This window comes from Corvus brachyrhynchos, unplaced genomic scaffold (assembly GCF_000691975.1).
Source record: "Corvus brachyrhynchos isolate BGI_N302 unplaced genomic scaffold, ASM69197v1 scaffold245, whole genome shotgun sequence".
NCBI classification, from domain to species: Eukaryota; Metazoa; Chordata; class Aves; order Passeriformes; family Corvidae; genus Corvus; species Corvus brachyrhynchos.
The window spans coordinates 3,002,578-3,025,535 of record NW_008238988.1 but is presented as its reverse complement, the minus strand read 5'-3'; the positions used below and the strand labels follow the sequence as shown (position 1 = coordinate 3,025,535).

Below are 22,958 nucleotides of genomic sequence, written 5' to 3'. Positions count from 1 at the left end.
AAATAAACAGGCCTTCTCCGCTGGAGCTGGGAGTCCCGGGCTGCTGCACAAGGGGAGAAGGTTGTGACCAAACGACCCTTTCATTGCCTGCCTCTACCTGTGCCGCCGCTGCAGCCACTCTGCAGCGCTGGAACTGGGCTGTGTCTCATTGGTAACAGGCTGCTTTCGGGGGACAGCTTTATGCTCTTGTTTCTAAATTCTCGTGTAGCTCCAGGAGGGGAAACCATCCCTAACCTTTCCATTTTGCACATGGCTGTGTTTCTGTTGGGAGTCCTGCGTTACAGAAGCTGCTGTTGGGGCTGTGGTGCTGTGAGCCCATGGCACACACCTGGGCAGAGCAGCAGGGCAGAGCAGTCACTTAGCTGAGAGCTCATGGGATGCTTGGTGCTTTTCCAGCACCAGTTCCATGTCATGCAGTGCCCAGCACAGATACGTGTTCACAGCTTGCCAGTGCTGGTCTAACCCCAAGCTTATTAAAAGCTCACAAGACCGTGTCTTCCCCTTCCTCCTCCTGCTTCCTTCCCCCTCCCTTGGCTTTTCAACACCAGGTTTTGAATAAATCATCTAGGATGTGATCACACAGGAAATTCGCGAATTTAATTTTTTTTTTTTTTTTTTTTTTTTTACAGCCAAGTTCAAAAGTGAATTCAGCTCTCCAGGGTTTCAGTCCTGTGCTTTTTAATCACGAGGTTCCCCATCCTTTCTACTCTGTCACTTGTGACATGACATCTCCTTGGCCTTGTAAGCTTTTCCCCTGCTTCTGCCTGCCCACAGAAACAATAGCTGCTGGAAATGCTCTTCAACCCAAAATGGCTGGGGATTGCCTGTGGAAAATGCAGATTTAATCTGTGTTAGGTCTTTTTGTTATTTTGTTTACTGCTTGGTTATCCTTTTCCTTCAAAGAAAAGCCAAGCCCTTGTTCTTGCAGAATTCACCACTCGCGATGTGTTCCTCGCTGGAAGTAACACGCTCAAAATCCTGCATTCCTTTGTGCATCTTTGCTTTATTTTCTTTTTCTTTGTGGGTGGGAGCTTAGGGAGTATAATGGGCAGATTAGCAACTGTATTTGTGGAGTAACCCATCTTTGTGCAGGTCTGGCTAGAAACCAATTAAGCTTGTCTTGATCTCTAAATGAGATTTTTGTCGAACGCCTCACCCAACTGCCTCCTGCATCCATTAATAGCAGGGTGGGATGAAAATAGCTGAACGAGTGAAGATCGCGTGTTGGATAAACAGAGAGGCGTTGGCTGCGGGGAGGTTCCCGGGATTCGTGTGAGCTGCTGCCTCTTTGTGTGGTTGTTTTGTAGCTCCGGTTCTTGAAACCTGGGATTAGGAGTTTCTGACTGCAAGGGTGCAGTCCCCCTGCGGTAGCAGGCGTGGCGTCGCAGGAAAAGCTGCTGGATAAAGAGGGAACATCCCGTGGACTTCATTACTGTGCTGGCCCCCATTCCTGTGACATCCCTGGGAGCTCCTTGTTACTCTCAGCTGCAGGTCCCCCAGAGTGCCTTGGCCTGGGTGTATCTGTCTGGTCTTAGGTTGCTTTTTAGCCTGGAAAAGCCCTGTGGCTTTCCAGGGGGACACACGACGTCGCCAGACTGGGGGTGTTTGCTGCTGCTGTGATGAAAACCAGTCCGGGAACGGCGCTTCAGTGTGGTGTTTGTGAAGAGAACTGACTAAGGAAAGATGCCTTTAATAAGCTGTGCCTCCGGGGAACCCTTCTATCTCTGTCCCAGACTGTTTCTGCATCAAGATAAGGTTGCAGAGCAGCTGGATTTGTGCTCTGCTTTGGGAGGTGTAGGAGGGGGAAGGGCGCTAGGATTTCTTTTAGGGTGCGAACATTCATTATGATCACTTGTATTTGTAAAGTAGCTACAGATAAGCTGTGCACAGGTGATACCTTCTTCCCTGATGCCTAGCCTCGCTGTTATGGACAAATGATGGTGAGACTGGTCTCAGGGCAAAGGGGAAAGGAAAACACTGGGTGAACTTGCAGGGTGCTGCAGATGTGCTGCAATATGCAGCAGACCACCCTTGTGCCCCGCTTGGTCCTCTCCTAGGGGTGCACAAACCAGCTTTTCCCTGCATTTTGTTCTCTATCTCCCCGCTCTTTAAATTCCAAAAGCTCGTGGGTTATTCGTGGAAGTGCTGCTTTTTTTCTTCTCCCCGTGTAAAAGTGCCCAATCAGAGATGTAGGTCTAAGGACATTCCATGTTGTGCTGAAGCCCATGTGCCATATCAAGGAGGTTAAGGTCTTGTGGACCTCGACATCATGGCATGGTGAAACCCAGTCACTTCCTGTGCTGGGGAAATTTGGGTCAACTTTGGAATCCTGAATCCGTGAAGACCTGGATCCAGATGAGGCAAGTGCCTTCCAGGGGTCCATGACAACTGCAAAAGCCTCAGAAAAATCTAAAGCTGGATGACTGGAAGATGGTTTTGGTGCTTGGGAGGGAGTTATGAAGAGAGGGGCTGGAACAAGCTTCCGGGCTGGTGCTGTTTTGTTTTTTTGGGATGCTCTTTACTGAAAAGCTGGGGAGTTTTGATGCCAGTGAGACAGAAAAATACCTGGTGGCAGGGTGTCCCCTGGACTTCATCCTGCTGTCGTGGGGCTGAGGCAGTTCGGTGCAGTGATCTGATGTGGCATGGCAGCTGTGGGCTGTGGAGATACCATCTCTTGGGAGGAAAACGTAAAAATAACCACGTCTTTGTCTGTGTCTTTGAGTTGCGTGAGACTGCAGCAAAGGAGGTGGGGGATGAAATTATACCCATGGAAATTAGGCAGGAGAAATGAGCCTCTTCCTGGGGGGAAGATCTGAAGGAAAGGTCCTGAAGACCATGAGGGAAATGTCCTCGCTCTCCTCCTGTACTGTGCTGGGGTGCAGGGGACACACTGGAGCTGGGCTTCAGGGTGATTTCAGAGGGTCCCCCATTGTCCCCTGCCATCCTCTTCCTCACTGTGGGCTGAAGGAGGTGCAGCCCCATATGAGTTCCTGCACCTCATCCTGTACCATGGCTCCAGGGTCTAGACAGGTGACACAGACCCTTGCGAGAGACTGTGTCCTGCCCAAGGCTTTGGGAACCTGTTGGACCCACTCTTCCACCTCTTTGCATTTCAGAGCTTTTATGGAGCATGTCTGTTCCTCCGTGGGGGACCACTAAAGTGTGGAGCTAGGAATAAATCCGTGGGAGCTGCGGTGGATGGCAGACGGGCGCTCCTGGCGTAAGCAGGCCCAGCTAATTTAATCTGCGGTGGACATGATCTCCTTTGTCTTCCAGTTGAGCTAAATATACCCTTTGAGTTGTGGTTATGGAGGCTAACTCCCTTTTTGATTATGGAAAACACACTAATGTGGGATGCAGCTGGCTGTCTCTGCATGGAGCTGGGAGAAGAGCGGGATTGGGACATCCCACGGCTGAGACTTGCGTTGCTCTCTCCTGCATATCTGTATCTGGACCAGGGCCAAGGTGTGGGATGCTCGATGGGCAGCTGTGTGGAGGTCTGCAGCTCTGGATTTTTGTGTGATGCAGGTTTTGGAAGCATGAGGAATCCCAGCATAGCCATAAGCTCTGTCTGACAGGTTCTGAAGTTTAGTGGCTGAGCTGCACCTACCTGGGCATGGCTGGTGGCTTCAGGGCAGCGAAAAGGTCCCTCTCCATCTTTGCATAATTCCCAGAAGCAGCAGTTCAGTATTTCTGGATGCAAAGGAAAATAAAAAGCTTGAGCAGCAGTTGGAAGAAGTTTTAGTCTTGGAAGGCAAAAGGGAAATTAAATGCCAGTGGTGAAATTTAATGCGTTAGTCCAAAGGTACCATGTGGGAATTATGTGCCTGGGACTAAGATCAGGAGGCTGTGTGTTGGGGGATACCTGTTTGCACCCTGTTCTGTCTGTGTGGGTGCTCTGCCAGAGCTGCTGGGTGGGCCTTTGGTTGCTTTTTCTCCTGAGGTTTGTCTTGTGTGGCAGCATCTCAGACTCTTCTGTGTTTGGCCTCACAAGGGTCCTTGAAAGACCAGAAAAGGTAAAATGTGCTGCTGCATCTTCCCTGCCGTGCTGGCCTCAAAGCCAAGAGTCATTTTAACTTTTCAGCCCTCACTGTTGCAGGCTTCAGAGGAGCCAAGAAAGCAGTTCATAAGGAGAGCTTTAGTGAAATGTGGCTTCAGGGTCTCTAATATTAGCAACTTCTGAGTTAAATACCCGGTGTCAGCCATGCAAGTGCCTCGTGCAGATATTTGCCGGAGGTTGGCAAATCTATATTCCCCCATTTGCTGTCCTTCTGTGTGTAACCAGCTTATCTCTGAGCAGCTGGATTTAACCCTCTTATCCACCTCTGTGCTGGTGGTGTGGTGTGCCAGCCCTTCACACTCTCCTGCTCCTCTGTCCCGGGATGCTGAGAAAAGCCTGGATGACTTCGGTGAGAAATGGGCGTTTGCCCTCCCCGAGATGATTACTTCTGTTATTTAGAAACAAACAAAGCAAAAAACGCACCAGCAAACTCCTGGATTGGGATAATTAAGCCAATTGAAATGTTTAAGTGAATGAGTTTCCCTTTAATTAAAAAAAAAAAAAAAGTCTCATCATGGTTCCTAAAATAATGAGCCACTGACCTGCTTTATCCCTGATTTGGCTTACAGATGGAGAGGGGAGGTAAATTACCATAGAAGCATAAAATGTCCTGAGCTGGAAGAGACCCTCAACGATCTTTGAGTCCAACTCCAGCCCTGCCCAGGACACCCCAAGAATCACACCCTGTGCCTGAGAGAGTTGTCCAAATATACCTTGAGCTCTCTCAGGCTGGTGCTGTCACCACTGCCCTGGGGAGCCTTTTCCAGTGCCTGACCACCCTCTGGGGGAAGAGCCTTTTCCTAATATTCAGCCTAAACCTCCCCTGACACAACTTCATGCTGTTCACTCAGGTTCTATTACAGGTCACCAGAGAGAAGAAATTGGTGCCTGCCCCAAATTTCAGATAAAATAGGGGAAAAGCATGACACTTGAAAGATCAGCTCCTCATCTTCTATGGCAGTGCCTGAGTTTGTTAGTTCAGGGAAGCAGAGAATTGCTCTCCAGGGGCAGGGCAGTTTGTCCTTTCCTGGTGTCTCTGGAGCAGAGCAGCACTCCACTGTGGGGTCAGTTTCCACCTCCCTGCCCTTGCTTGGTCCCTAAGCCAGGAGGATTCTGGAGAGCCAGGAGCTGTGCCCTGGGGCTGGGAGGAGGCAAGGGACCACATCACACCGGAGAGTGGGAAAGCCATTAGCATTTTATTCTGCAAAGCCAGTGCATGTGGGAATGGCAGCCCCTCAGTGGTGGGTTCAGTGAAAAGATGTGAGGAGACACATTTGTTTATCGAAATACAGATCAGTGCCGAGGGAAATGGGGTGTGTTTCAGGGAAGGGGTGAGGCAGCGTGGCAGGGCGGAGGTGACCTGATCAGCGGGGACCACAAACACAGCTGTGTGTGCCTGTGTGCCTTGGTAACTTGAACTCATTGCTGGTGGGAGTCCCTGCCTCAGACTGCTGCCAGAGATGCTGTACTCATTATTAATCTGCTGAGATAATTGTAGTTTTAATGTTTCCAGCGGGGGAGTTCACAGGAGGCGGAGGCATTCCTAGAAGCCCTCGGTGGGTACCCGTGACTCAGCGTCTTGGAGTTGTTTTAAAGTGGGCCTCGGGCTGGTGCTGATTTTCAGAGCTAGGAGGTGATCTGAAGAGGGGGAGCACAGGCAGTGATTTGGAGCTGTGGAATAGCCTTTTCAGCTGTGATTAGGAAATGAGGCAGTTTGGGAGCTGCTTTTTTTTCTGAACCCATGGTGGAAGGGCAGTGCCTGACCCTGGTTTGACTGATGAGTGTGCAGGGAAGTGCTGCATAAAAGCTGGGGAAATGTTGTGTGCTGGGGAATGGGAATGGTCCTCTTGCCTTTTCATCAAGAAGCTGTAAAGTGGCATCCAGCAGCTCTTCAGCCCGCCAAACAGCCCATGCCTGGAAGCCAAAGCCAGGTGCATGCTATCCTGAACAAGGCACAGGAACATCTGGATATTTATTTATATTTGAGCTGCATTTAGCCACTGGAACAAACACTTGCAGAAAGTGGCCTTAGCCTTGGCTCAGCATCCTGCCTGCAGACCACAGGTAGCCCTGAAGGGAGTTTGAGCTTAATGAAAGCACATTAAGCCATCAGTAGCAAGAGAAGCAGATAAGATTAAAAAGCGGTAGTGTTTGGGAGCCCCATACTCCAGGAGAAATCCGTTTCAGAGCAAACACTTCTCGTGTAGCTTCTCTAGAAGCTGGAGGAGGACAATGCAGAAGAGGATCTGTGCCACATCTCACAAGAGAAGCAGTCCCACTTCCCTGTTCCACAGCGAGGACACCCTGGAGAGGTGGCTGGGGCAGGGTTTGGGATGCTGCTGGGGGCAGCAGCCTCTGTTTCCCATCCCACCTGGCAGCTGCAGCCCTATGTAAGCCAGCAAGCAGGTGTGGATGGAGTTTCTGTACATGTGAAACTGATGTCAAGCAGTGTTTTTTCCTATTTGCTTTTAAAAATCATCTGTTGGCTCTGCCTGCTGTGGGGCAGAGAGGTAGGGACCAGGTGAGATGTGACACAGATCTGCACTGGCCTCTGTGTTGCCCTCTGCCAGCCCCCCAAAGCCCTGTAAGAAATGTCTGCTCTGAAAAAGTGATTTCTTCTGGAAAGTGGGACTGGAACGATAGCAGTGCAACCTCTCACTGCTGAGGAGAGTCCTCGTTTTGTCTTGTCCCGTTGATCTGAATGAAGTAATTTATAAGGACATTTTCCATGAATCAATAAATCCATGCTTGCTGCTGTGCCTGGGAGGTTTAATTTGCTCTAGATACTGCACAGAGTATCTCTGTCCTGAATTGCACTGTGAAGTTCTGCTCTTTGGGAGAGGATGAGGATACAGCTGGATCCTCTGGGAACACGCTGCAAGCATCTGATGGTGCCTGATCCCTGTTAATTGTGTGCCTCCTGCTGTGGGCTGAAGAGTTCAGGGAGGGTGTAAGAGCAATCGTTTCCCTGTGTGTGGAGTTTGAGGGCTTAGTCCGTTGTTCCAAGCATTTCCTGATGTTACAGATCATGGGGAAAGAGAAGCCAAAAAAAAGGGAGGGGTGGGAGCACTGGCCTTTGAAGGAAACCACAGTGCGGAAATCTGGGTTACAGGTAGGTTTTTCTTTCAGGTTTCTGAGTGATGCTTCCTCTCAAGAGGAATTGAAAAACTCCTGTTGCTTTGTGCCACCTCCCCTTCCAAAAGCTGCTTTTATGAGCCCTTTGGAAGCAATGCACATGTTTTTACAAAGCCTGCCACTGGATCTGCCTGGAAAAAGAGGGTTCAGAAACACAGCCCTGCAACAATAGAGAAGTCAAAGGTAACCCCAACCCCCCACAGTCCTGAGCTTCTTTCCCTTGCTTTGTCCGAGCACTGTGGTCTGGTGAGGCTGCAACTGTGGTCATGGATGGATGAGGGGGCCTTGCTTTCTGCTGTGCACTGGGTGTTTGGGGTTGTTGCTGGCCTCTTCTTGTGCACAATGGGTGCTTTGAAGGCCTCTGACCTGGTGGGGCATGGACTGGGTCAGCCGTCCCCACGAGCACCTGGAGCCCACCTCTCCATCCCGTTCCACCTGCCTGGCTGAGCCCCCAGGGACCCCTCCACTTCTCTTCCAGAGAGGCTCTGAAACCATTTTGTATCTCTTGGCGGTCAGAGCTCAAGCTGGAGAATCCAGAAACATTCCCAGAGCCAGAACACGCCATGGCGAGTGGGTGTGTGCCTGGTCTCTGCTTCTCATTTCCTTTGTTGCTGTGGGAGCAGTGGAGCTGCACATGGGATTTCAGCGGGGTGTCCCCTCTTTTGTTCCTATATATTAGAAAAGTCTGCGCATGTGTTTATATTTAAAAACAATGTGTATGTATTTCAACACGGTCGTTCGTGAGCTGTGCCCCTCGGGACTGGTCTGGTTGGGCGAAGGAGGGATGTAGCTCACAGCTGCCTACCTGTTGCACTGGCAGCTGTGTGATGGTCCTGCTGGTCCAGCCCTGCTTGCACTTGGAAATAACAGGTGTTGGCAGGGAGTGATCCCAAACCTGCTCAGACCCAGCTAGGAAGGCTCCCTTTGAAGTGAGCAGGCTTTGGAGTAAGTCTGGCATCACCAGTGCAGAGGCTCTGTTGCTGTTATTTGTATCACGGCCTTTCCAGGTGTGCCCATCTTGCATTTTCCATGCCCTTTTTTCCACATGTTTGCTGGTGTGTTGGAATGAAACAGATGCAGCTTCTGGTGGCAAGGCTGGATGTTGGGCTTGTTGCCCATCCTCTGGGACAGCAAATGCAAGGTCAAAGCATGGCTATGCCAACAACAAAGTGGAGCAGCCAAATAAAGTTGTCATTTTAAATAATTGCCATAATGGTTTCTCCTCCCTTTCTTCCACCCCTTCCCCATGTTCTTCCCCGTCACTGTTCCCCACCCACAACCTGGGGGCTGCCTGGATGTCTTCAGGATTTATGTTAAAAGGGAAATGTTATGTACGTAATTAAACCGTCGGATTGCTGGATGGAAATGGGATTTGGTGCTTACCGCTGTGACTCTTTCTCATGCGTGAGGGTGAACTGATTGATTACTGAGGTTTGAGATTAAATATTCCCCTGAGCTCTGCTGCCATTTAGTGTGGCAGGGGGAGGGCAGAGGGAAGGCGTGGAGGGAAATTACGGTTTTCCTCCAAGGCAAGGAGAGTACGGGAATGTCTGCTGAGCACATCCCCTTGTCTTGGTCTGCAACATGGGCTGTAACAGAGGCTTCTGGCACTGGTGTCTTGGGCCACAATAAAGCCAGGTGCCTTACTCTGCATCCACAATGGTGGATGAGCTGCTGGTGGGCTTTGCAAGTCCCTCTCACTGCTACACTGAGCATCTTGGATGTTGCATCCTGCCCAGTCCCTGTGACTCAGCTGCATCCCCACCTGCCCACATCTCATTCCTGGCTCAGATCCCTCCCAGCCTAGCAGCGGGGTAGACCTGCTGTCCCCGCGTTTCTCCTTAGGAGAACACCTTATTTATTTCTTTCCTTAATTTCTTTTAATCCAAAACCCCTCTGCGTTTGGTTTCGATCGGAAGGGAGGAAAAACCCCCACGCGCTGCTCCTCGAGTTTGTGGTGGGTTGGAGACGCCGCCTTCGCCCGCTTCCCTTGAAGTTTAATTTTAGCTGAAGGCGACGGGATCCCTCCAGGGTATGGCAGAGATTTCCTATCAGCTGCCCAGACCTTAAGAAACACAAACAAAAACAACACAGAAGCACTTAGGTTTATTTGGGTGAATTCTTTCCAAAAAAGGGTGTGACTTATTTTTTTTATGAGCAGCCCCTGCGTATGCTGGCTTTGTTCTGCTGCAGTCGAGTATTTCAGGTCTTCCAGGATTTAATCAGAATAATTAGTTACTGTCTGTTTGTACCTTCTGTTTCTGTTGCAGGGTTACCAAAGGGCGTATTTATCTTCCAGAGGGCTGCCTAAGTGTCACTTAATCATTAGAGCCTCTGATTTCCTCCAAGTTATCTGTCATGCGGCTTGTGTAAGTAAGTAAATAAATAAATAAATGGAAGCGGGGAGGGTGGGGATGGTGTTGGTGCATTCTGCTTGGGGGAGGGCTGTACGGATTTTTCCTGATTGTCACGGGTTTAGTTGTGAGTTGCCTGTGGTTCCCAGCCCGTCATGCGGTGATCAGAGGACTGAGTGTTTGGATTGGCGACGAACGACCCAGCCAGTTTAATGAGGCTGCTTGCAGCCAAGCCTTCACCCCGCTAAACTGGCAAGAGCTGTGTTGCTCCCTGTCATTTCAGGAGCAGGGGGAAAAAATGGCCTTACAGGAATGAAAGGCTGTTGCTTTCACTCGTACAGTTATGGCTTTGACTCCTTAACCCAGTGGTATCCCTTATAAAAATCACAGCTCTGTCTGGAAATAAGTTACCACTGTAAGTTTGGCAGGATTGGGAATTAGCTGTTTCTCAGGCTGTATTTGCACGTTTGGTTTGGGAAGGGGAACTGTTAATGTACACATTTCCCATCTCTAACACAGGAGATGAGAAAGACACAGGAAGCCACTGCAGAGGAGGGTGGGATTGCTGGGAAGCATTGCAGGGAGAGCAGTGAGGTGCTGAACCCAGCCCTGGTTCGTGCCTGCTGCCTGAGTGAATCGCGTGATGTTTTCCCTTCAGTGTTTGTCACCGAGAGCAGATGAGTGGCCCTGCTCTGATGGCAGTGTGGGGCTGCTTTTTTCACCTTGGCTTCTCTCTCTCTTCCTGAGCTGGGGTGGTAGGGTTCAGTTCTGAGGTGCTGGCTTGTCAGCTGCTTTTGCTGCCTCATTTATCATGTCCAATGTGCAAACCCTTGGAGTGAGGGTTCGGGGTGCACGCTGCTTCCCTGATGGGTTTAGACCCTTCTAAATCCAGAAGCAGCCTTTGCCATCAGTTTCTCTGCTTTCCTGTGTGAGAGGGACCATAAATTTTTGAGGTTGGTAGCTTTGTGTTAGCCCTTCTCAGGGATATGGATGCGCAGCTGGGCTTTGCTCTCCTTCCCTGGAAGAAGCTCATGAGAGGGAAGGGGTGTGGACGAGGACAGGGTGGGACCAAAGGGATCTGCAGGGCTTTGGTGGCTTCAGCAGACCTAGGGAAATCTGCTTGTGTGAAGGCTGAGGTTGAAGTCCATCTTCTGTCTGTGCTGGGAAGAGTAAAGATGAGCAACGGTGATGGAGCATGTGTTGGACTCTGCTGTGGCAGAGCAGAAGCTGGGCATGATCCCCACATCCTGTCCCAGCTCCAGAGTAACAATTTGGAGAGATGCTGGCAAATCCTCTGTCCCCTCTGGGACTGATGTGGTGACTGTCACAACCAGCACTGCGTTGCTGGTGGCCTTCTCTCTTTCTGCTCCGGTGTGTGTGGAGGTGGGAAAAGTCTGATTTGATGGAAATACTCTTAAGAAAGCTTGTCAACCTGATTTTTTCCTTGATGTTTACCCAGCTGGAAAGCTGGTGGCGGTACAGACAACACCTCCTGAAGCACTGGGAATGTGTGATGTGCAGCACAGCCATTGCTCCTGCCTGGCACAGTCCCTGCAGCCACAGTGAGGGATGCTGGAGGGGGTGGCAGGTGTCTATTCCCCATCCTCCTGGTGTGTGCCTGCCTGCTTCACTCAGCCTTTCACAGCTCTGCTTGGTTTGGGCAGAGGGAGAGGTGGGGAGGAGGAGCGGAGCCGCTGGGAGTTGAGGAGGGTGAAAGCACGGAGGGGAAGGGAGATGACAGAGTGGTGGAGATGGATGCTGGGAGGAAAAGGAGATGACGTGGCTCATTTGCCTGGTGCTTTAGAAGTCGCTTACTTAAATTAAGTGTTCACTAGGGAGCCTTGTTTGGCTTTTAAATAGCTTTGGAGCATGTGAATGCTCTGTGTTGCTCTCTTCTTTCTCCAGTGAGTCACCCCCTGTCCCCATCTCTCTCTGAAGAATATCCCCATTAAAAGTCCACCCTAGGACATGGGAGGGGAAGCTTGGTGGCCACCTGCTTTCAAAAAGCCCTTCCAGTTCTCCCCAAGCTCCTTATCATTCCAGACCATACATCCTTTGGTTTTTTTCAGTGTGGACACTGTGAGCTTTGGAGACTGGGACTGACCACAGGTTCCCTGTCCCGCAGAGGCCACGGCATGCCAGGAGCTTTGGTGTTCATCACACAACACCGGCTGCTCTGGGATGAGCTGGCTGGTCTTCACCACTGCTCCTTGAGCATCCCACTTAAGGTAGAGGTGATGCCCCTTTGGCTTTCCTATTCTTTTGCAGGGCTGTGTATTTCTTCTTTCCTTTCAGCCAGCTGAAACACTGCTCCAAGAGACTGGAGGATGATTTCGAGTCCCTTATTTCGCTGGTTGTCCCTTGGTGCAGAGCTGGATGTTATTTGTGCACTTGACCATCCTACTACCTGGTAAAGGAAATTCATAGTGCTTAGCTTTATTTAATTTCTATAGAAAATGGAAGTATCTCAAGCTGTTGCCTTTTCTTTGTCTCCAGAGTGACATGCTCTGTGACAGGGGGTGCCAAAGGCAGGCACAAATCCTGAGCATGGGGGGGATGCAAATTATGTTTGCTCTCCAAAAACTCTGTCTCAGTAAAGGATGAGGAATATTCCCCACACCATAGCTACCTTGGGGGCTTCAGTTGTGTCCCCCCATGCAAGCAGATCATGGCCACTGGGTGCCACTGAGGTATCCCCAGACATGGGGCTCCCTCCCTGCTCTTGTCCTCCACCATGTGCCCACCAGCCACTTCCAGACATGGTGGGGGAAGGTTTGGGAGGAGCACACCCCGTTTTCCTCATAAAACTCCAAACAAGAGGCTTGGCCTGGTTTAGATTTTAAAAATAACTTGCACATTTGGAAGCTAAAGTTTCAGAAGGGCTCCGAATGGGATAATGGCTTTGATCGTGACAGTCCGAGATCAAGGGAGGGCTTTTTAGGTTTGCTGCATCAGCTGGAAAATATATTGTAGTGTCTAGACTTTATCATGCTTAAGAAAGGCTCTTTTTTTTCCTACTCTACAAAAGGTCTAATCCAAAGCCCATGTAGAGTTGATAGGAGGGGCTTTGATTGTGTCCAGGAGCATGTTGAAAGAGGTGGAGATGAGCTTTGGACTTTGAAGGACTCAGACCCTGCTTTACAGGCGCTGCTGTTTCCAGTGAGGCCGTCGGCACGGATGGAAGCCGTGTCAGCAGTGGGGTGAGGAGGCTGAGGATGGGGACCATCTGTGTGCCAGTCCCCCCTCCCCAGAGCGGTCAGTTCCTGCAGCTGAGCACTGCTGAGACCTCAGTGCTCATCCTTTGGCTGCTGTGCTTGTGGTGAGCTGCTCAGCCCAGCATCTCCCACAACCGTCTCAGTTTTCTCTGTGTAATAACCATAAACATCCACGTTTGATGGTGTGTGGACAGAACTACAGCATTTTTAGCTTAAGTGTAGAAAATGTATAGTTTTCTCTCCTTACCATTCCGTAAGTAGCTTTAAAACTTATTTTTCATTATTTTACTGAATTACTTTATTATTACTTTTTGTAATTCCAAAAGAGAAGCAGGGAAGGATCTTCCTAAGCTGCTTGGAATAAACTCAAAAGCCTGCTGCGAAGGTGAGGACACATGTATTTATAGAATCATTAAAGCTGGAAAAGACCTCAAAGATCATTGAGTCCAATTTTTGATCAAACACCACCTTGTCAACTAAACCACAGCACTGAGTGCCACACCCAGTTATTTCTTGAACACCTCCAGGAACAGTGACTCCACCACTGCCCTGGGCAGTCTGTCCCAATGCTTAACAACCCCTTCAGTGAAGAAATTCTTCCTGATGTCCAACCTGAACCTCCCCTGGAGCAGCTTGAGGCCATGTCCTTTTGTCCTGTCCCTTGTTCCCTGGGAGCAGAGCCTGACCCCCACCTGGCTGCACCATCCTGTCAGGGAGTTGTAGAGTGAGAAGGTCTCCCCTGAGCCTCCTTTACTCCAGGCTGAGCCTCTCCAGCTCCCTCAGCCACTCCTCATCAGACTTGTTCTCCAGACCCTTCTCCAGCTCCCTTCCCTTCTCTGGACATGCTCCAGCACCTCAATGTCCTTGTTGTGAGGGGCCCAGAACTGGACACAGCACTTGAGGTGTGGCCTCACCAGTGCTCAGTACAGAGGGACTGACTCTTCCTGAAAGCCCACGTAGAAACTGAGCTCTGTCACATTGGAATATGCCCTGTGGAGGAAGCAGAGGCAGTTTTTCTTTGGAACACTGTGTTTTCTGTGCAGGGCTCTTGGGTGTGTTTTGGCAGGTGTGTCATTGGCAAAGTCACCACCAGCCATCTCCTTGGCGTCTCTGCTGCAACACACCATGATGCCACGCTCAATGCCCGAGGCTTTGGAGGGGTTGCAGCCTCGTTACGAAAGCTTCATCTGGAAGCTTTGAGAAACATTTGGAAATGTTTTGGAAAACATTTGGATCGAGAATGCCGTAGCTCTGTGCTTGGTTGTTTCACTTCGCTTTGTCCTTGAGCGAGAAAACTGCTGTTGGGTGTCTGTTTTTTCTTTCCATCAATTACTCTTTTAGACATACTTATTGCCAGGGATAAATCAGAGCAAATGCCAGCGTGAAAACAGTTTGTGGTGTAAAATGGTACTAAAATTGTGCTGGAAGGGATCTCGAGAGGTTACCTTGTCCCCAAGGGTAGTTGAATACACTCATCGGTCTGGAAAGTGATCGTCTTTGCTGGGAGTTGTTTTGCCATAAATTATCTCAGGAGCAGAGGCACAAATCTACCAAATAATGCTGTCAGTATGTGTGCACGAGCCTTCCTCAGTTTATTCAAATCATTTGCTAAATAAGTGTTGAAAATGAATGCTGGGTTTGTTCCCAGAGCTATTCAAAGTAATATTCCAGAGTAACCTTTTCCACCTTGCCATTTACCAATATACTGAAAGCTTTATGGATGAATTGCAGTTACCCACAGTCTGTATTTGACATGGAGCCATCCCTGTATTGCCCCATTTCTGAGACAACCAGTCCCCAGAAGTCCCACTGGGATGAAGAGCAGGTTTTTCTTTGTTTCTTGGGAATTAGTTGTGAGTTTTCAGTTTTCCAGGTGGTCACCAGCCCTGTGGAAATCCAAAGCAACCTCTCCCCTGGGCATCTGCAGGCTTAGATAAAGTTGTGAGATCCTGGGCGAGGATCACTAGAAATCCTCATCTCATTGAGATCGAGCCAAGTGATGACTTTCAGTTAATTTCTCCTGCATCTTTCTCTCTCCAGCTTTGTGTCTTGAGCGATGAATCAAGAAAAACATACACAAGAGCCCTAGTTCAATGCCCCCACCTTTTAAAGGTGCTCCAGAGCTCTCTGGAGGTTTTTTTTCCCTTGCTTATAGCTCCCTGTTTCAGTGATGAAAGGTTCTGAAAGAGGTTCACCTGTAGCCAGCTGGATGCTGTGCTCTCCAGCCAACATTGCATTGGTGTTGGAATCCACACAGCCCAGATGGTGACTGGTTTTCCTTCATCTGGTCCTTTTACCAACCAGTTTACAGTAGGTGATAGGGGAATTAATCTGTCTTTTGCTGTGGGGAAGGCTTGGCGAGCCCCCCTCAACCCATCTGCACATTTCAAGTGAAGATGACTGGCATCAGCGTTATTGTTTGGCCAAACGTATGCGGAGATATCACGGCTTAGATTTGTTACAGATGGGTTTCTGGATATAGTCTAAGGCATTCTGCCAGCCAATTTTATATCTGTGTAAAAGTGATTGGCATCCCTATAAATAAAGCTGCTGTGGGATTATAAATCTAAATATACTTATTCATTAAATTATTTTTACATTTCCACTGGGTTGTCATCCTGGCTTATCGTAAGCATACCATGTTCTCTGCCTGTGTGTTATCCACAGCTCCAGCAATGCAGCTTCTGAGGCTTGGAAATACTTTTTCACTTGTGTGTGAATTATCCATGAGTTAGCCTGCCATGGATCTCTTCACCAGGACTTCCTCTCAGTGATCACTGGGAGCAACCCTGTCCTGGAGGCTGCTGTAGAAGTGGTAGTGGCTGCAAATACAGGAACGTGAGTTCTTCCTTTTTGGCTCATAAGTGAGCATGACTTTGCTGGGGTATTTAGTACCTGTGACCTGGTAAATACTATTTGCATGGCTCCTTTGGTGCTGGGAAGGGCTTCTCCATAAGCTTCTCCATCCATATCCTCAGGCAGGGAGTCTGGCAAAGTTTCTTTCTTCTGTGCCGCAGGCTGGGCTGCATGAAAACAGGGGTCTTTCCATCTGGTTTAACCACCCCTGCTGGTTGTTTTGGCTACAGGAGCAAGGAGAAAAGTCCCCCAGACCAGCTCCAGGTGCAGCTGTGAGCTGGGAAGGTGCTGGAGGGAGAGCCTGGCCAGGCACCAGCACAGCCGGGCAGCGATGCAGGCGCTGGTAAATCTGGCTTGGTCTTTGAACAGGCTGATGAGAACACTCTGAGCTGCAGTGAGCATCCGGTTTCTCTGGGGTTTTTTTCCTTCTCCTTTCAAAGCACTTGATTATTAATTCAGTAAATGATGAAGCATAGAGCACATGTGCCTGAGTGGCAGAATATCAGCTGCCTCACTCTGCTCAGTAATAACGTACATTGATGAAAGTTAACCCATGATTTTAGTTTAGTTTCCTAATGAAAGGAAGCTTCAAACTCTTTCTGTCTGTCTGCTCCTCCTCCCGTCACTGACAATTCATTAAGTCCATTGCCTGGTTTTGTCCTTTCTTTCAGATTGGTTTTTCATCTCAAATCTGTGGAGCTGCTGCAATTTTTGTCAAAACAGGCATCAAGTTAGAAGGGTGTTGCGGAGGTTTTTTATTAAGGGATGCAATGAAACCTCAGCCTGCACTAGACACCAGGGAATACACATAAATGTTATGAACATCCAAGCCATAAAGAGTGCTTTAGTTGGATTTGCCACATTATGAGACACCAGAGAGCCCACGCTGCGGGTCTCTGCACAGACATGTAGGTGTTGCCGGGGGGATGTTTGCCTTGGTGAATTCTCTGATGTTTAATAAATGTAAGTTCATCCTGCAGCCTCACTATAAAAGTGGCTTATGTTGCTGAGATTCACAGAAGGAAATCTTTTTGTTCCTGTTGGTATTCCTAGTGCTGCTCACCCCACCAAATGTAGTTTTGGTAGCATAACAGGGTCAGCACTACCTTGTAGGGTCTTCAGAAGCTGGTAGCAACATTTGGATGTCCTGACCTTTTGCTGGAGCTGTCTGAGAGTCCATGTGCCATTTGGCATTGTGGAAGCAGGGAGGCCAAGCTGCTGGGATTCAGCATCCTGAAGGTGGGAGCTGGACAGTGGTGTTGGAAACCTCACCATGCTCTGTTGCAGGAAAGCACAGTTGGGCAGGTGAGCAGCAGATGGAGAGGAGAATCCTGAGTGGGGGGTCCTGTGTCCCTGCCCCTGGGTTATTTCTGGTGCCCAGTGGGCTGAGCTGCAGCTGCATGTTGGAGGTAAGAGGGTGGCATCTGGGTTGTGTCCTGGAGGTACCAGCATTGGTTTGAGCAGAACAAATGTACTTCACAAACTCAGAAGCTGAATGAATCATGTTGCCTGGTGCAGATTAGGACAGAGGTTACCTTGGCCAGAGCTGTGTGGCTAGTGCCAGCAAACAGGGAGGTGGTTGCCTCTGGGAATGACATTCCCATGGTCCCTGTGTCCTGCTGCAGACCCTAATGCAGTAATGTACCCCCTTCCTCCCTAAACCAGCAACAGCTCCTGGTTGGCCCATGTTACCCAGGCTCTGGAGGTCCTGGTGTGGATGCTCAGAGCATCTATAAGGTAATCTGGAGGTTATGGTGTGACCAGCTGGGCTTGGTGCTGCTGGTAGATGGGTCCTACGTGGGTGTGAGATCCTTTCATCACCTTGTCTCCGGGGGAGGGGAGAGACCCTGAAAGACCAGCCACCAACTTCCCTGCAGGGATTTGATGGGGTGCAAACAGGACTTGACATTGTGTGTTCTTGGTGAGCTGCCAAATGTTTGCATATCAGCCTGGCTTTTACTCGTAGGTGTCAATGCTTCTTTCCAGGCCTGGTTTCCACCACAACCTGAATTCTTCGCAGTGTTCGGGGTTTTTTTTCCTCTTTGTTTCTTTTTTTCTTTCTCCATTCAGTGCCTTAGTAAGAAGACAGCTGAAATCCTGGGAGCCCAAACTAAACCTGTCTATTACACATGACCCGATTAGACGCCATGGTAATAAGCATTTGAATCTAAAGCTAGATTAGGCAGGGAGCAGTCTGAGGCTGGATTTGCATAGCATGAATTCCTTTTCCACAGAACGTGTTGGTAAATCTACTGAAAGTGAATTTAGAAAGCACTGGCATGCGTCAAGTGCTCCTGTTGATGCATGGGTTGCTCTTCTCACTAGGCACTCAGCTGGGAAAAAAATGCCTGTGATTGCCTAGAAGATGCTTTTTCTCCTCTCCGCCTGCTCTCACGGCTCATGTTGCAGTCGATGGGGATGGGTAGCTCTTGCCAGCTCTAAAAATCTGCATTAATGGGGTTTTGAAAGTTTTTGCCTGGCCAGGCAATTATTTCAGGGCGCTTTCTCTTCCTGTGACAACTCCAGCAGTAGTGGAGTGAATCTAGAATTTTCAGGTATCCAAATCCAATTTGCAGCTTCTTCAGGCTTTCACTTCAGTGTTACAGGTCTTGTGCTGGAAAATGCTGCAAATATTTGCTATCCAAAAGCCATTTAATTTCCTGCCCCTGTGGACAGTCATAAGATTGTGGATGATCGAGGGTCAGTCTCTCTTTGAGTTACGTCATTACCATGTGTTCAGGCCATCCAGACTGCAGTGTTAATTTGGGGTAATGCGATGCAGAGGTCAGACACGGCGGGGGGGGGGGGGGGGGATGTTTTTCAAGGTTGAGGGTGGTGTTGGGGCAGCAGACCTGCAGGCTTTCTGTTCTAGGAAAGGGTTTGAGATGGAGGTCACGGGGTTTCAAGCTTGGTTAGAGTTGCTGGGTCCCACTGTGTTATCCACAGTGTTGTCTGGGCTGTGTTGGAAGACCTGACAATCTGGTGAATGCAACGATGCACCCGAGCGGCCTCTACCAGCCAACTCAGTTGCCACTTTTGCTGAGAGAGGTGTCTCAAAAGCTGCTGAAGGAATGGGAGTGTGTTTCTGGGTGTTTGGATGTATTTTCTCACCTGAGAGCTGGGCGGACCTGGTGTCAGTCAGATGCACTGCCCTGAAGCCATGCAAGGAGGGGAGCTTTGAAGGAATGCCACAAGTCACTGATCACCAGCGCACCTGAAGCCTTGCCCAGGTGGCATATGTGAAGAGCTCTAGAAGACCCAGCCACCCCCAGGACTCACCTCCAAGTGTGAAGTTCTCCATTGGTTTGGATTGTGGGTAAACCAGACTGGTGTTGATGGGGAGAAGTAAAAATGCCATCACTCCAAACGTGTCCCCCAGACTTACATGCTGAGCATGACTCCATGTGCTCTGGAACACCCCTTTGGTCAGCTGGGGTCAGTTGTTCCCTCCCAACTCCTTGTGCACTCCCAGCTTCTTCACTGATGGAGTGAGGAGCAGAAAAGACCTTGACTCTGTGCAAGCGCTGCAGAGCAACAACTAAATCATCTCTGCAGTAGCAGCACTGTTCCCAGCACAACCCCAAAGAAAATTAAGCAGTCCAGCCAAAACAGTCTTGGAAGGGGGCAGGACTGGTTTGAGGAAGGCGAGTGAAGTGGTGGTGTGGGAGCAGTGGGTGGGTGTCAGGGTTCGGTGCTGCAGCCCAGCAGGAGTGGGTGATGCTGCGGCTCTCCGAGCCCACGCCGTGCCTGCAGTGGCCTCAGGGAAGGTGCCTCTGTGCTTGTGGGCAAGTCTGAAGTGTGGTGAATCCCAGAGAGATGAACACCCAGTCTGCCCTCCTGCTGCAGATGAGACTTAACTTTAAAAAAATCAAACGTAGCTATGTTCTCTCAGGGTGTCTGAGCCTCTGAGGATCCCCTTGGGTCACTTTTTCAAAGCGGTTATTTGCAATTGCTAGGCTTTTTTTTTTTTTTTAATGAAAAGGGAGATGATTGTATAAATATCTACAGGGATGGAAAGCTTGTGTTGCAATTTGTGCTGGGTGTAGTGTGAAGTCCTGCAAAGTAGAAAAATCCACTTCCATATGTAGCCGTGGCAGGGATGTGACCACTGTTGCTGTGATACTGCCCTTCCAGGGGGTTTCCTCACTGAAATGTTTGCTCAAGTGGGGTGGAGAGGCTCATTTTTTGAGCAGTATATAGAGATGAAAGCAGGCAGGGTGTCTGAAGTACTAGAGATGCTGTGGATGCCTTGTTTGGACTCCAAGCTCTCTGGGAAAAACCGGATTTGGTTAAATCAATGCACAGAGGAAAAACTAACAATCCTGTGCATGTACTCAGTGTGTTTAAATTCCGTTTGTATTGACTCTGCTGATGCTGATACTTTCCTGGATTAAGCATTAAAATAGCCTCTATTGATTTTTAAATGCTTCCCCTCGGGACCTCCACTGGACTGACATTCCCCTCTGGATCTCCAACTGGGGAAGGGGGACCTTCCTCTGGTTCATCCCTGGCAGTGATGTGTTGAAGGCTTCCTCCCCTCGGTGAGAGACCAGATAATTAGGCAATTAAAACCACGTGCCCACATTAGGACAGGTCCTCTGAATTGCAGGTGGTGGGTTTGAGCAGCTGTCCTGGAAAATCGAGTCTTGTTGCCCTGAGATCCATCCTGGTCAAAGCAGGGCTTTTGCCAGAAGCTACATTGTGTTGTAGCCACATAAAAAAATTATGATCAAGCCTTCCCATTAATCTCACTTGCTGTGTTCGCCTGTTTTCTTTTTCTTTTGTTTAAATTCAAACAGTCTTTCGGTGAAATGTGATAAAAGTTGCAGTTTTTTCCCAGGCTGGGAGGTTTTTTCTCCAGGGTGGGAGCAGGCACCATGTTGGAGCTGTTGGGATCACATTGTGCCTGATGTGAGCTCACATGCATTGTTTTTCGGTGTTCATCTGCTGGAGCGCATGGAGGTATTAGTGTCATACTGGAAGGAAAAGTGGCCAGCGGGCCTTTTCTGCCATTAGACGTATTTATCAAGGAGTTCTCAATCCCAGGTTTGTACTTTAGGGGGAAAAATCACTCTGGATTAACATCAGAATTTAAAAACCTTTAACAGGAAACCAGCATTGCAGATGGGTAGGCCAGCTGAGAGATCTGACAAGTGTGTTTTGTTTGCTCTGGGCACCTTCTGTGCTAGAAGTTTAATGATGAAGTTTAATGGTATTTTGCCATCAGGGTCCCTGCTGGGAAGGACTCCTATTTACAGCAGCCTCCCACCCGTTTCCATTTTGAGAGAGAAAGAAACCAGCTTGCTGCACACCACAAAATGCCTGAACACCTGGGGTTCCAGCAGCCTCACCTTAAGCATGGATAGTGCTAAAAATCTCCAAACACCACCCAAACTCCTTGTTGCCTTGTCGTGGTGGTGGCTCCATTGCAGATGTTGTTGTGCTGATGGACTGGAAGCATCTGCTGCTGAGCAACTTGGAAACTCCACTTTGTGAAGCCAAATTAAGAGGCTTTAAAAGAGGGGAAAAAACCTGCCTGCCTTCAGCACGTCTCACCCCGGGGATTACTGCTGAAATGGGGAGCAGTGAAATAGAAAGTGCAGCAGTGAGGGTTTGCATAAGATAAATCACAGTCACAGCCCAAATATTCATTGGAGGAGCAGGGATGGAAAAAAGGGAGGAATTAAAATAAAGGAAAGTTGCTGATTGAACTATTGTTCTCCAGGAAAAGGCTAATTGGCAAACAAATCTCCTCCTCCAGTGGGAAATACAACTCCTCTCTCCCTGCTTGCCAGGCTGCTGAGTTTGTATTAACAGCATTTGCATCGTCAAGGGGAGTAGTCAGAATTTGTGATATCTGGGCTGGGCTTTACAGCTGGTATTAACACCTTCTGGAGGTGTGTTGTGCTTTGAATGAGCAGTTTTCCCCCAGCTGGGGCCAAAACCAGCGATGGAAATGGAGTGGGGCTGGATTGGTGCTCGTGCTTGTGCTGGGTGGTAGGGATGGAGCCAGGCTGGAAGAGGGTGCTCCCCCCGGAATGCTCAGTGAGGCTGTAGGAGCCCCCTGAGCTGCCCAGTGGGTCTTGCATCCCTCTCTCTTAACTGGTTTTGTCCTTGAGGGCTGCCTGGACAAGGCTTGGCATCACTCAGCCCGGACACCCTCAAAGGCTGGCTGAGAGACCAGGTTCCAATGGCAAAGGACAAATTCTGGGAGGCTCTTCCCTGCAAGGCTTCAGGCTTTCAGGAGAGCCCCGGGTCGGTGCTAATCCCTCCCTGCATGTAACCTCGGCTCTGAAAGGGCTGTCTCTGCCCCTTTGAGCCCCACCACAATGCAGCGCCGACAGCTGCCGCCCCAAAACAAGAGCGGGGTGAGGGGAGCACCGGGGCAGGCGGCCCCTCGTGCCGCCTTTCCTTTCTGCTGGTTTTTTTCTGTGTTGCCTTTTAGAACTGGGCTGGGACACAGGGAGGTCAGGGGAATGCCCCAGCATCCTTCCTGGAGAGCCCCCCGCCACCTCTGCCTCCCTCTGCCTTCCTGGAAAGTCTCTTGGGCTTGGACGAGTGTTGTGCCTGGGTTTCAGGATGCAAATGATGCAGTACATTTAAGGGAGCAGTATGTGACTTGGAAACTGTTTCTTCCTCCCACCACTGCCAACCCACCCCACTTTTTTGGTTTGATTCTGTGAAAAAAGGACCACGAATCCACCTGGCTTCTGGGAAAACGGGATGTGTGTGTCTGTAAAATTGGGTCATTCAGCACCCTGGTGAATATCAAGAAATATATATATTTATATAGGTTTGCAAAGTGGGTCTTGTCTGTGGCTCCATGTTGTTGTCCTTGTTCCTGAAATAAGTGGTATTTGCCTTAACTGATCTGCTGGAGTTCCTGTAAGAAGTGGTCTGTAGTGGTTTGGAGGATCTGGCGCCGGTGCTCAGCTTTTCACTGATCAAGTTTACCCTTTTAGTGGAGAACTCGTGACCTCCAGTGTTACTGCACTGCTCACCATCGAGATGGCTGGGAAACTTCAGCAGGGTTTGGTTTTTAATCCTCAAAAACTAAACAAAGTTTTGCTGCAGCAGCATCTTCTCTGGTTAGATTAATACGTGCACTGAGCCGTGCACCACAGGGGATCAAGGGCTGTGTGGGGTTAGATAGATGCTGCAAGCCCTCAGCCTTCTCCTTGGATCCAAGCTTGTCTCCGTGCCCTGGGATGGATGTCCTGCAGCGTGCCATCAACCATCCCTGCTCCAGATTTTTGCTGGCTTGCCAAACAAGCGGCGCTGCTCTGAGGATTGATTTCAGCTGGAGAGGGTTAAGACAGATCCCGTCTCACCCTGCTG

The 22,958-nt window shown here is 49.5% G+C and overlaps 1 protein-coding gene across 2 annotated transcripts in view; it reads left to right on the top strand.

The window, feature by feature from the left end:
• The first annotated feature begins 7,277 nt into the window (after positions 1-7,277).
• DAAM1 (dishevelled associated activator of morphogenesis 1) overlaps positions 7,278-22,958 on the top strand; it is a 74,288-nt gene continuing 58,607 nt past the window's right edge. Inside the window, exons 1-2 of one of the 2 annotated variants that reach the window (XM_008637289.2) lie at positions 7,278-7,378; positions 9,466-9,564. The gene's annotated coding sequence lies outside the window, so the exon portion shown is untranslated. Of the gene's footprint in view, positions 7,379-9,465; positions 9,569-22,958 lie in introns of both variants that reach the window. The other variant, XM_017738889.1, reaches the window with a different exon arrangement.